This window comes from Cervus canadensis, chromosome 24, assembly GCF_019320065.1.
Source record: "Cervus canadensis isolate Bull #8, Minnesota chromosome 24, ASM1932006v1, whole genome shotgun sequence".
In the NCBI taxonomy this organism is placed as follows: Eukaryota; Metazoa; Chordata; class Mammalia; order Artiodactyla; family Cervidae; genus Cervus; species Cervus canadensis.
This window is the reverse complement of record NC_057409.1, coordinates 20,530,498-20,545,586: the sequence shown is the minus strand read 5'-3', so window position 1 is coordinate 20,545,586 and position 15,089 is coordinate 20,530,498.

Below are 15,089 nucleotides of genomic sequence, written 5' to 3'. Positions count from 1 at the left end.
GTCACAACATTTTCAAATGTACAGCTTAATGACTTGCTACAGATTCAGCCGAATTTAATTTTCTTATACAAAGAGTAATAGAAGTTAAGATGCACATTTCCAGGTATCTTGTCTTATTATTAAAATCTGACTTCTAAGGGAAAGCTATGGGAATAGAAAAAATAAAGTAAAATTTTAAGTGGGATTCCCTAAAATGTTGGAAATAATTTAAGTATGTTGAATACAATTACTTTACATTAATATGTCTGGGTTGTTTCTTATTAGTGAAACAATGTTTGGAACTGAGAGTCCATTTCATGTAAGGTATTAGATGGTGTAAAACACATCAGTAACAATTATAAATCAGTGTCAGTGTTTCTGACGGTGCATAATGTAATACCAGGCATAGAGTGGCATTCTATCTTGAGCCACTTACACCCCTAAAGGAAATGGCAGTCACGTGTCCTAAATCACAAGTTTCCTCAACACCAGAGACTTCCAGCATGCCATTGATTTTTTTGGAGACTCTATGCAAGAATGCATCTGTATATAGATTCATTTTAACAGAGATTTTTGTGAGGGGAAGCTAAGTGTTCTGTATCAAATTAGGAATGAGAGTTGCAGCCAATGAAGATGGCGGGGGGAAAAAAGACAGCTTATCCCTTACTGCTGGCAAAGCCAATTAGGCGTATCTTTGTTTCATGACAGCTATATAAAGAATTGGGGAGTGGAGAGTGTGGGCATTTGATATGGATTGCAAGCTAATTCATTCTGTTGGATCACACAAACAGCAGTTAGTAGAATATCCGGTAGATGCTTTTTGGCCTCACCTCCCTAAAACATGTAAGGCAATGCAATTGAATACACGCAGTGGTTTTCTGTTTTCTATCCAAAAATATGAGTTTCTTCAAATAGAGCATTTAAGATATGTCTAGATCAATCCTGATTCATTAGATTATTCAATTCAAAACTAAAATCAAACTCACATTTGTGTAATGCTCCTGATAACTTTGACTTTTTGTATATCTGCCACATACTAGCAATACAGTAAGCATTTGATATGCATATTCAGCACCAACATGAATTTTGTTATTGTAATTTATTTCATTGTTTAACCCTTTGCAATTTATGTATTCCTCCATCACTTCTACTGTATTGTGACTCTTGAGAGTCCCTTGGACAAAAAGGAGATCAAACCAGCCAATCCTAAAGGAAATCAATCCTGAATATTCACTGGGAGGACTGATACTGAAGCTGAAGCTCCAGGACTTTGATACCAAGAGCTGACTCGTTGGAAAAGACGCAGATGCTGGGAAAGATTAAGGGCAAGAGGAGAAGGGGGCAACAGAGGATGAGATGGTTGGATGGCATCATTGACAAAATATACATGAGTCTGAACAAACTATGGGAGATAGTGGAGGACAGGGAAGCCTGGTATGCTGCAGTCCATGAACAACAACAACAAACACAAAAGGCTTTCACTTGTGTCTACTTTGTCCGCACTACACAAAGACACTGGGAACTCAACAGTTTGTGAAATAAATTCAGTATTGGTTTCTATAGAAAAGTATGTTAAGTGTTTTGGTTAATAGTTTATTAAGGAAGTCCTACAAGTAAGGTATGGTGGGATTCTCCTGAGCAGCACTCATTCTTATTTCACAAACACATATTTAAAAGATAAACAATTATATTAAGCACAAGGCTGTAGCAATTAGATAGCAATTCTGGCTGCTTACTGTCAGCCAGATAAAATGCCATGCACTCTCAATCCATTATTTCTTCTCTTTTTACAAATGTTCTATATGGTAATGATATTTCTACCCCAAACATCACAAGTAAAGAAACTAATGCTTCCTTAATAGAGGACTTAATTGTATACCCAAGATCATACAATCTGACACCTGAGTCTTCATTCACAGCCATGCTATGCTGCTACCCAATAGGTTCTTTATTTTGATGACCCTGAGAATTCGTAGGTGAAGGCTAAGCCTGTGGGAACAGGTAGGTGGGTAATTGACTTTACCATAAACTCTAATCTCTCCTTCTGTTTGTTTCCTAGTTTCAGAAATGAGATCAGCCACATAAATTCCTTCAATCCACAGGGTAAATACGGAAAGAGATCACATGAGATTTTAAATAAGGAAATTGTTTGGTTTGAGGAGGTTGGCACAGACCAACCAGCCCTGAAAAGTACAGTTGGCTGTGTGCTCAGAGAAAACAGGTCTGCAGAGAGGGAGATGAACTGTGAACCTGCCTGGGATCACCCGTCCAGGAAAGGTAGTTTGCTTGGGATATCGTCATCCCCTGTTGTATCAGCAACTCCTCCAGGAAGAGATGTAAAAATGACCAATGGGGAAAATATGAGCATTTTGTAAGACAATTGGAGATGTTTGGTTGGACAGCTATTACCATAAACTGACAAATAATTAATAGTAACTAATATTCCCCAAAGGCTCAGCAGGTAAAGAATCCTCCTGCCAAGGAGGAGATGCAGGTTGGCTCCCTGGGTCAGAAAGTTCCCCTGGAGTAGGAAATGGCAACCCACTCCAGTATTCTTGCCTGGGCAATCCCATGGGCAGAGGAGCCTGGTGGGCTACTGTCCATAGGGTCACAAAATAGTCGGACATGACTTAGCAACTTAACTACAACAATATGTATATTTAAGCATGCATTCCCTTATTTCCTGATTTTACTTTTTACTTTCTTACCTGTGAAATCTATACAGAAAAAAAATAACTTACTTGCTTCAGAAAAGATTCCTGTCATTCTATTTGAATTTAAAATGACAATGTCAATTCTATCATAAAAAGAGGTTTAAGTTTAAGGATTTAGAAAACATTTCCAAGACACCCTAAGGAATGTTTTTTCTCCTCTTTTATTTTTAGAATGTGAAATTAATACAGTTTTCACTCTGAATTTTCCTATTATAGAAAAGGAAAACAACTAAGATTCTATACCCAGTAAAAATAGTCTTCTAAAATTGCTGTTGTTTAGTCTTTCACATTTAATATATCAGGGATTTTAATTTTCTATTAAATGATTAATATCCAGGGAAGCTACACATCTATTGGAATAGCTAAAATTTAAAAGATTTAAAAGATTAACCATGTCAAGTGTTGGCAGGGATGAGAAGGAGCTGAAATTCTGGAACACTGCTGGTAAGAATGTAAAATGGTTTGGCCACTTTGGAAAGCAGTCTGGCAGTTTCTTAAAAGATTAAATATACAGCTAACATTTCATCAGACACTCTGGAATTCTAAATCTAAGTAAAGACCTGTGTCTATGCAAAGATTTGCTCATGAGAATGAATAGCCATTTTGTTCATAATAGCCCAAATATGAAAGCAACCAAAATGCCCAAACTGTGATCTATCCATACCGTAGAATTACTTAGTAATAAAAAGAAATGAATTATTAATACAGGTCACAGCATGAATGAACCTCAAGATAATTATGTGTGGATAAATCCTAAACAGTATGTTGAGAGAAAAAAAGCCACACATACTCAAACACACAAAAAAGATATATCTATGACCCACCATATTTGACTTCCAAGAATAAGCAAAATAAGCAATACTATGTAAAATTCAGGATATTCATCTTCCTGTAGACAAGGAGGGTGGGTATTGACTAGAAAGGGGCATAACTGGCTTTTCTGTGGTGATGGAAAACTTATTTTCAGTTTAGGTTATTCAGCTGCATACAGTTGTCAAAATTCCTTAGCCTGAACACTTAACATCCATGCATTATATTGTTTATAATTATATATCAATCATATTTTAAAAGAAGAGCCATGAAAAGTAAATTACTCTTTATACCATCCCTCACATATGCTTTCCTCAATGATTTACACATTGCTATTGCAGATGAAGTTTATTTTCCATACTCATAAAAACAAGCTGAAAACATAATTAAGAGAATATTAAACGTATTTTTTTCCATAAAGGACCTCAAATGCAATAGCAGGAAAAGCAAATGGCCAAACAAACAAGAAAACAACAGACAAACAAATACAAAGGGATACTCTAAAACAAGAGCCTTCTCCAAACTTAGCTTAAACCCAGTGTTTTCTTCATGATCAGATCATTCTGTTAATTTCAGCTCATCTAAGGTAATTAAACATTAATATGGATTTTCATGGCCATTTGAAAATACATGTCCTGCACCAGTGTTCTGGGGATGCTTTGGTCCCATTCAGCCAATTTAAACTCACGTTGTGAAGTAATTTCTTTGTTTTGTTGCCAAAAGATATATAGAGACAATAAAAAAGGAGAGAAAAGGGAAGATTGTTAGTAAAAAGAAAAAAGGCAATGAAGATGTAGATTTAAATGAGATGACCCTCCTGCCTCAGTCATTAGGCAGACTTTTAAAATTACATAGCAAATATCCAAAAGTGTCCTATAGGAGGGCATGGCAAGCCACTCCAATATTCTTGCCCAGAGAATCCCATGGACAGAGGAACCTGGTGGGCTGCAATCCACAGGGTCACACAGAGTCAACACGACTAAAGCGACTTAGCACAATACAGCACACCCAACTTTAGACATCAGAAGAACTAATTCCAATTTGGTACAGGGGCATCTGTGTGGGGGTCTGGTTGTGATTATTTATGGGTTTTTCTCCTTCATTACTTACCTCAGAGGAGAGCTAAATACCCCATGATTTTAATGCTTTTAAGCCAAAACGTTTTCCTTTTAGGGCAGAGATAATTAGAGTCCCTTGAAATGCAAGGAGATCAAACCAGTGAATCCTAAAGGAAATCAACCCTGACTATTCATTGAAAGAACTGATGCTGAAGATTAAGCTCCAATACTTTGGCCACTTGATGCGAAGAGCCAACTCATTGGAAAAGACTGTTGCTGAGAAAGAGTGAAAGCAGGAGGAGAAAGGGACGACAGAGACGAGATGGTTGGATGGCATCACCAACTCAATGGACTTGAGTTTGAGTAAACTCCTGGAGACAGTAAAGAGCAGGTGAGCCTGGCGTGTTGCAGCCCACGAGATTGCAAAGAGTTGTACGTTACTTAGTGACTAAACAACAACAATTTAGAGCGTGTGTACACCTTGCATATCTAGAAGTTAAAATTAAAGAAGTAACCGTATTGCTAAGTCTCAATGAAATTTTGCCAACTATTCTCTTTCCCAGGAACCATACTGTGGACAGCACCCCCTAGAGATGTGCAGGGTACATAAGCATCTATGGAGTCCTGCAGTCCCCCTTCCTTCATATAAACATCCAAATTTGAATCTCACATTGTCAAATTTCCACCCAGCCCCTCTTCCCATGATAGCCATCCCTCGCATTTCTCAAAGACATTAGCTCCTGGACCTACTGTTCCTCTCTCTTTGACATTTCCTGTCTCCAAATAGATGATTCTTCCACTATTCTGGTTTCTTAGAGTTTTGAACCCTGTTTATTCTGATGGTCATATTCTTCCACCTGTCTCAGTCATTAACTTACCATTCTCATATATCAGTGGCTCTCAAAGTTCAGTCTCAATATCACCTAGGTACTTGCTAAAAATGAGCATTCTCAGATCTCACTTCAGATCTACATTGAAACATGAAATGTGGGATAAGGCCCAGAAATTTCTGTTTAACAAACCCTGGAGGTGATTCTGGTGCTTGTTCAATTTTAACATCGCTATTATCAAAAACTATAGCACCTCTATAACCAAGTTCCAAGAATTCCACACTCTGCCCTGGCTTTTACCAGAATCTCATCTCTCCCCTGAGTATAACTTGAACACTGTATTTCATATCAATCGTATTCCTATTATTTTACTCACTTGGCAAAAAAGCTCGACTCTAATTAAGACCAAACTTCAACCCTTTTCTGTCTGACCTCAGAAGAGCTAAACATGGCTAAAGAAAATCTAGTATCAACTTAAATTTTAGTCACTATCCTCGGGGACCCTTCGTGATGAAGGGCAATCATTCTAGATAGATCATCTCTATTCTTCCTCCCTCCCCACTGAGGGACTATTAGGAAATTCCACACTTCTGTTCCAATCGTCACTCCTATCTAATAACTTTGCTTCCTATGTCAACAAAAGGTAGCAACAGTCAGAACAGAACTTCTCCCGTCACTTGTATCCACCTACCAGCATCTGACTCTTACACTCTGCCTGCCCACCACTTTCTCCAACTTGAGTGAACTTCTAAGATCAACCTTTTCTACTTTTGCACCAGCTTTCATCCTCTCTTGCCTACTCAAGGATGTTATTCTAGTACCTATCCACTCTTTTCTGCTTCGTAAGTTTTTCCCTCTTACTGGATCATTTCATCTACGTAAAGCATCTTTTTTTACATTTTAAAAAAATAACAAAACCCTCTTGATATTAATAAAACTTTCCCCTCCAATTACTGCCCCATCCTTCGTATTAATAGCAAAACTTCCTCCACAGAGTCATCTATACTTGTTTTATACAATTCCTCGGCCCTCATTTTCTCCTAAACCCATTCGTTAGGTTTCACTCCCATCACTCCACCCAAGTGTTTCTATCAAGGCCTCCTCTGATGTACTTCACTGGCTCAACCTGCCAACCATATTTGACTCATTCTGTCTTCCCTACCAGTTCTTCCTCCCTTTAGCTTTCTCCATGTTTCTACCACATGAACAACCCCTCCATCCGTGTCTCCATTCTCACTTCTCAGCCACTGTACACTGGCATTCCCCAGTTCTTGACCTTCTTCTTATGGTCTTCTTATCACTGGCACCCTGAATGATGTCATTAGTCTCAAGATTTTAAATACCTTCTACCCTGATCATCTCTAATTTTATATCACAGGCCGAGGCTGCTTGGCAAACTTTATACTTGTATACTTAACTGCGTTAATTCAGCATTTCCACTGGCTTCCCAGGTGACACAGTGGTAAAGAATCTGCCTGCCAATGCAGGAGATGCAAGAGACGTGGGTTTGATTCCTGGGTCAGGAATATTCCCTGGAACAGAAAAATCAATCCACTCTAGTATTCTTGCCTGGATAATTCCTTGGACAGAAGAACCTGGGCTACAGCCCATGGAGTCACTAAGAGTCAGACAGACTGAGCACGCACACAGGCAACAGACATTGAAAACTCAGTATGATCAAAATTAAACTTCCCTTCTTCCTCTGCAAACCAGTTCTAACCAGAGTCTTCCCATCTCTAGAAATGGTAACCACAAGCTTCTAACTGCTAAGGGTCAAAACTTGCAAATCTCCCTTGACTTCTTTTTTCTCTCTTACATCCAATTCATCAGTAGTCCTATTGACTTTATCCTCAAAATATACCTCAAATCTCACCACTTTTCAGATGCCACAAAGCCACATCATCTCTTACATGGGTTATTGAAATAGCTTCTCAACATTATCACCTCACCTTTCAGTCAGGCAGTCAGAGTAATCCTTTAAAGACATGTATCAGAATATTGCACTCCTCTGCTCAGAATGGTGCAGCATCTTCCCAGGTCTTCTAGTTGGAAATTCAGAATTCTTGCAGTCCTACGTGATCTGACCTGCTCCCCTTTATTTCAACAATTCATTGACGACTGTTTTTCCCTTTGATAGTTCTGCCAGTCAGTCCAGTGCAATTGTTTCAAAAAACAACTTTTTTGTTGATGGTGAAATAAGAATAAAAGAGAGAAAACAGGCTGAGTAATTGAGGGATGATGACAATAGATAACATTTATTAAGCACTTACTATGCCCAGGTAATATCCTAAGTGTGTTACATATCTATTAATTCACTTAATCCTTCAACAACTCTATGAAGTGAGTATGACTATTATGGCCCAGATTTCCAGATGAGAACAATTGAAGAGCAGATGTGGGAGGTAATCTGCCCAATGTATCCAATGCTAAGTAGATGAGTGGAATTTGAACTTACACAATATAATTCTACAGCTCATGTTTTTATCCACTTGACTAAGCATGTGTGCTAAGTCACTTCAGTCATGTCTAACTCTGTGACTCTATGGACCATACCCCACCAGGCTCCTGTCTCCATGGGTATTCTCCAGGTAAGAATATTGGAGTGGGTTGCCAGGCCCTCCTCCAGGGATCAAACTGGCATCTCCTGTGTCTCCTGCATTGGCAGCCAGTTCTTTACCACTAGCCCCACCTGGAAAGACCCCACTTGACTATATTGCCTCTAGACAATAACAGATTATAAGGATTTTTTTTTATTTTGAAAAATGTTAACCCACTAATAACCAAAACAGAAAAGCCAGTAGAGAAAGTTGAGAGAAGAGAGTAGATAAAGCAAAATCTAAAGGTGAGAAAGAAACTCAGGTGTAATTTTAATTTCAGAAGAAAAAAAGACATATGTTATTTTCTTTACTTTTTCCCAGTTTTCCCAGTATGTCAATATTAGTTGACATATAACCCTCTATAAGTTTAATGTAAACAGAAGAATGATTTGCCCTATATACATTATTAAATGGTTATCACAATAAGTTTAGTGAACACCCATCATCTGACATAAACACAAAATTAAAGAATAGAGAAAAATGTTTTACTTGCGATGAGAACTCTTAGGATTTACTTAACAACTTTCGTATATAATGGACAGCAGTTACATTGTACTGTTATACTGTTCAGTTATACTGTATACCAATTACAGGTGGAACTCAGGGCCCAACTGGGCCAGGTGGCCCAGATTTATAATGGGCCCAAACAATGGTCATATTCTTACTCCTGTAATATATGCCAATTATGTCAACAATCGATTTATTAAGGCAACTAGTCTAGTGACCCATTAATCTATTTCAGTTATTATCATTTGAAAGTCACAAACTATGTCCCTTCTTAAAAGTTTCTACAGGTATGAGTTATCACTAATTCAGACTGACCCTCTTCCCAATTGGCCCAAATATTTCATATTTTCTGTACTTCTTTCATCCATTCTAAGACACAATCATTTCAGATTTTATTATCTCAGAAATCAAGTTATGTCTTATACTTGATTTCTGAAACTGGGAGCATTTCCCCCTGAAAGTGAAAGTTTGTTGCTAAGTTGTGTCCAACTCTTCGCAACTCCATGGACTGCAGCCCGCCAGGCTCCTCTGTCCATGGGATTTCTCAGCCAAAAATACAGGAGTGGGTTGCCATTTCCTCCTCCAGGGGATCTTCCCAACCCAGAGACTGAATCCATGTCTCCTACTTGGCAGGCAGATTCTTTACCACTGAGTCACACGGGAGGCCTATGTATTTTACAATCTATGGCATCTTAAATGAGATGAACCACAATATTTACTTTGTTTTCAGTTGACTTGAACGCGTCCAAGCCAAGGAAAGGTTAGAAACTTAACCTCAATACTCAAGATTTCTATAGTTTATTTTCCTACAACACAAACTCTTATGTGAATTATATAAATGTTATTTTATACTCCTGTCAATTCTATGAGGTAAGTGTCTGTTATCACTTCCTTTCACAGCTAAGGAAGCAGGGGTTTGGAGAAGGTAATCCCCCTGTATGAGGTCTGTAAGCCATGGAGCCAGGAGTTGAGTGCATGTCCTAAGACACCAGCTCTGGTCCTTTGTCTGCTCCACCATAATTACTCCTAGACTTTTGGTGTGAATAAAATTCCTTTTACCTTACACTTTAAGGTGTAAGCACTACCTGTACAATCTTGGTTATAATTGACAACTTCTCCTCATCTGTATAAAGTATATAGGAATTGTATGCAACATCTCTCTGTGCTCATGAAAAATGACATATAGGAGCTGGCTTCTTATCCTTTTCTGAGTTCTTTTCATTTCACAAGCCACAGCCACTGAAATTTTAGGGTCTTCATATTAAAATACAGAAGCCTTTTTGGAGGAAAGAAAAAGAAATTTTTAAAAACTTCAAAAATTGCTCTGTAGAATTGGGACACTACTTTGAGCTGATAAAGGGACTAAAGATAGCCAATGTTGTTAAGCAGTCAGTGGATAAATAATCCTCAACTCCAAATTTATTTGAAGACTACCAGAAAGGCAATAAAACCACATGAAATTGACATGGAAATCTGTTCCTTACAGACAACTCAACAGAATATCAATTTGCCAGTGAAATTATGACAGTCAACCCTTCTTTTCAGGTATCACAAGCTGTTTACCTTAAATCACCCACAAAATGGGTTTCTCACAGATGATGACAAGCCACCCTCAGATTCCTGGGCAACCAAGCCAATTTGGATGTTTATGCAACCAAAGCAGTCAAATTTCCAAATTACTAATCTGGCTGAAGAACCAGATTTATTTTGGAAGTTTGGTGAAATAAATAAATAGACTTGAAGCCTGGGGTTGAGCAAGATCTACTTGTAATAAGGGCTGGATTGCTGTCAAAGAGAAGGAAAAGACAGAAGCAGGGGTCCCTAGAAAAAGGGTAGTAAATGAATTTCTGAATCAACTCTGCCACATGAAGACTAAGCTAAATGCTAGTATAGTCTCATATTAGATACTAAATTGTATTTCTAAGGAGTAGTAAATAAAACAGCAAGGCACTAAGGCAGGAATAGATCAGCAAAGGAGACAGTGTGGTAATTTAACCAAATCAATAGAGAAAAGATGGATTAGTGAATAATTGATATTGGAACAACTGACCAGTAATTTGGAAAACCAGGTAAAACTGGACCACTACACTTTTCTTGAAAACAAAACAAATTCCATTAAAAATTAGAGTGTAAAAAATAAAACCTTAAAAATAGTAGGAAAATATCTTTGTAATCTCAGCAGGGAAAGCTTTCCAATAATCTCAAAAAACAAAGTAAGCATACAAAAAAGAAAAGATCAGTACTGTTAATTCCATAAAATCACATAGTTCCTACATAGCAAAGTAACTCCATGAGCTAGGTAGAAAAATAAATTACAACCTGAAGAAACAATATTTTCAAGCCTGTGTCCAGAAAATTTTAATACCTTTTTTTAAAGTTCTCAAAACTAATATTTTTTAAAAAGAAAGCAACAGACAAAAGAAAAGCAAAAAAACAAATGACTTGCATGAGTGATCTTATTTGGGCAATAAAATGTTCTAAAACCAATTTATGGTAATGGTTATACAGCTTGGTAAATTTACTAAAAAATAATAATAGCATAAATATAATAATAAAATTGTACACTTGAAAGAATTATGTGATATGTTGAATGTCTCTACAAAAGTGTTAATAAATGAATAGTAGACATTTTAATAGATGTTCTTCCTCATTCATATCAAAAGAAATGCAAATGGCGCCCGCCTTCCTAAGCTCCCACAACAGCACGTTGCCTTGGTTTTCTTCCTTCCTGTCACATGGTACCTCCGCCTCATTTGTTCATGCCTCCACATCTAGAGTTGGCTATTACCCAGGGTTCTCTGCTGAACCTCCCTCCCATTTTGCCACATTCCTTTGCTAGGAATTAGCACTTGCAACTGGCTGTTAGTACTGGCTTTTGTTACAATAACAACCAAGGCAGCAATTATAAAGCAACCTTGCAGACCTCCTTTCTAAGCTCCAGAATCATACATACAACTTTCTGCTTGATGTCTCCACTTGGTTGAATCATCAGCATATCAAATTTGTGTAGAGGAGAAATCTTTAATCCCATCGCTACCCACCCAATCCCACCTTGCTCTCTTCCTTGAATGCTTCCCTCCTCTGAACATGGTATTTCTCTTCCCACTTGTTTGTGCCAACCTCTGAGATTCATCCTTGGTGTCTTTTTCTCCCTTACTCCCCTCATCCAATCCATCCTCTGTTCCTGTAGGATCTATGTCAAAAATGTTTCTTGATTCCATTCTCTTCCTCACAACTCAATGGCCCCCTAATAGTTCCAACTATCATCATCTCCCATTGAACAATTCAAACGATTCAAAAAGAGTGGTTTCCCAATCCACTCTTTTCAGTGGACATTGAGACACAGCACACAAATTCTGCTTCAGTGAAGGACTTCTTATCCAGAAGTTGGGTTTGATATCAGCCCCATTTAGGGTTACCTTGGCTTCAGAGAACTGCCTTACCCCAGATCACACTTCATCCTGGGCAAGCGCATATCCAGTGACGTCAGAGTGTGGGGGTATGACTGTCCAAATGTCTCAGTATCACTGGACTACTCTGAAGGATCACTTCTCCCCGTGAGGTCAGCCAGACCCCAAATCATTTTTTTTTTCTCTACCCAATCCTTCTTCCTTCCCAAATGTCTCCATATATTAAGCCCTGGGTCACTTTTTTAGAAACATCTTTCCTACTCAACTCTCTCAGACTACTTCCTTGGGAACCTAATTCGAACTAGTCTTTTTTGGTTCTCTGCTTGAAACCCTGCGATGGCATTTTTGCGGTCTTCCTGATCCACACAGGTCCCTCTCTTGCCATTCTCACACTCCAGCCTTGCCAAGTCTCTGTCTTCAAACCACTGATCTCCGGGCCTCAGAATTCTTATATATGGTGGATACAAAATAATACTTCATCACATTAATGGGACCCAAACTCCAGTAGATATAGACTACGAGATACAGATCACTCATAGATAATATACTTAATCATTTTATAAGCTTCTTCCAGTAATGGCTCTGTCTTAGAAAACTTGACGTTCTCTTTAGTGGATGGCACAGAGTTTTGTTCACAGAAAATGCCCAATAAATAAAACATGTATGGAATTGAACTATGACTGGGCAACAAATGTTAAATTGCAGTACCAAATTATTATTAACAAGGGCACCCTCAAAAAAACTCTTCTACAAGAACCAAAGTCAGATCCTAGTGGAGAAAGGGGGCAGAGAGACAGGCAACATTTGACATATTGAACATATAGCTGAGATCAGAAATTCTTTCAAGGCAAACTACAAGCAATCTCAAGGATGACTCACAGCTAAGATATTTAAGCAGTAGCAAGAAGTACATGGGGCAGTCTTTTTTCAACTCCTGTTTATCACAACTCAGAAACTCCCTTTCCGGAAAGATCTCCTCTTGAATAATTTCATACTAAGTCCTTCCTCTTGTCCCATTTACTCTTTGTGTGAGAAGATGCAAAGCAAAGGAACACTTTATTCCAACTGTTCACAGTACATCCCTTCTCTCTAATTCAAAAGTCCTTTAGTTAATGACATTTTTCTTTCAGTTCAGAATTCCTATCAACAAACTCCTGTCATTTTGGTTTATTTGTAAGTTCATCCATTAAGATGAACTATACATTCCTGAGGGGCTTCCATGGTGGCTCATTGGTAGAAGAATCCACCTGCCAATGCAGGATACATGGGTTTGATCCCAGGGAGAGGAAGATCCCCTGGAGAAGGAAATAGCAACTCACTCCAGTATTCTTGCCTGGGAAATCCTACGACAGAGGAGCTGTTGGGCTGCAGTCCATGGGGTCACAAAAGAGTAGGGCGTGACTTAGTGACTAACAACATACACTTCTGAAGCCAACAACTGTGGTCTCTTTGAGAAGAACCTTCTTCTTAGAAGGCATCAAAAAGTAAGTATGGTGATTTAAACAACTAAAAACTTTCATAAGAATAAATAATCCATTTGCATTCAAAAGATTTTCAATACAGGACAACCATGACTATGCCGGCAGGATAATTTCTTCTTAGTCATGATAATATATTTGGTTTTGGATTTTTGAACTGATAGATAAACAGATAGTTTATATTTTTAAAAATCATTATGAAACAGCTCTTTAAAGACATGAGTAACTTGGACAAAAAAAACAGGTAATAGAAGTTAGTGGAAGGAAAGGAATAACAGATTGCTCCTAAAGAAGCCAGAAACTTAATTATCACCTTAACTGAAATCCAAACACCCGGGTTCTTGTTTCAAGGAGACCTACTCACAGAATATTTTCATGACTAACCCTATGTTTGCAGCTGAAGATTAAAAACTAAATATTATTTGACAAGTTTTTATATGACGACATAAAGAGTGGCTGGAGCCTGGCTGTTGACTCAAACATTTCTGCCAGCCTCTTTTGCCTGCCAAAATATAGCTTCAATAAGCACACATAAATTTTATTTTTAATAAATAACCACAAAACGGTTTCATAAACAGGCTAAACTGTGGATAATTGTAGCTTACAATGAATATGTGTTACAGTTTCAGTAAATAGAAGTTACACAGCCTGAAACTGGCACGCCCTATCTCCATCTTATGGATTGATGGCAAAGCAGCCCGTGTTGGAACAGCCCAGTGATTTTCTTGGTAAGAGGCCTACATCCTAACTACTTAGGCTTCTGCCTTCTTGCAGTAGCCCTCCTGTTTGTCTCTGCAGACATTAGGTTTCAGAGTCCTGAGAGTTTAAAAGGAGAGCTGAGGTCTCCACGTGGTGTCCCAAAAGGGTCTTTGTGGTAAGAAAAGTTCTTTATGTCCTGACCAACATGTAGACACCTATGATGGTTTAAAATGAATAAATAAAGGGCATGTGGGGGGAATAAATACTGATGTGATGAGAAGGCACCAGGGAGAATAAACTGTTCTTTCTAACTAACTTTTCTTGGAATTTACGTGTTCCTTTTACTCAAAGGATCCTTTTGGAAAAGTGCATTGCGTTTTCCTCTGTTGGCAGCATTTTTTTTTTTTTTTTGGTAAGTAAATCAACTGATTTCTTAAGAAAAAGAAAAGCAGCTTATTGAAAGCTTAATGAATTTTTTTTTTTCACCTTTAGAAATCAGCTTTATTTTTAAGCTTCCTTGGCCACACGTGTGCTTTGATGAACTTCCCTCCCACTCAAGGGAAGAGTTCCTCACACTCCCAGCCGTGAGCCTTCACATTCACTTCACACTGATCCCAGGAAACACAGAGAGAGAAAAGTCAAAAGGGGGGAATTTTTTTTTTTAAAAAAAAACATCTTGAGCTTCTTTTTGAAGATGAGGAAAGGGAGTTTTATCTCTAGTAAAAACAGCCCCTTTTGTGGGGAAAAAAAAAAAAAAAGAAGTGATGATTGATCAAACAGTATTCAGAATTCCAGGCATGCCAAGATATGGTTGTGTTAAGCGGGAAAGATGACCCAAAGACCCCAGGCTGTTTGAAAATAAATAAAAGAATTCTGGCATCACGTTCTGCATTCCTATTTGTAGTCATGTTTTACACTCTACCTGTGGCGACCTTTCTCACTTGTTTCATAGCTCACAGTTGGATTTATTCAGCCGCAATTTGCTGAGAACCTCCTTGTGGAATGTA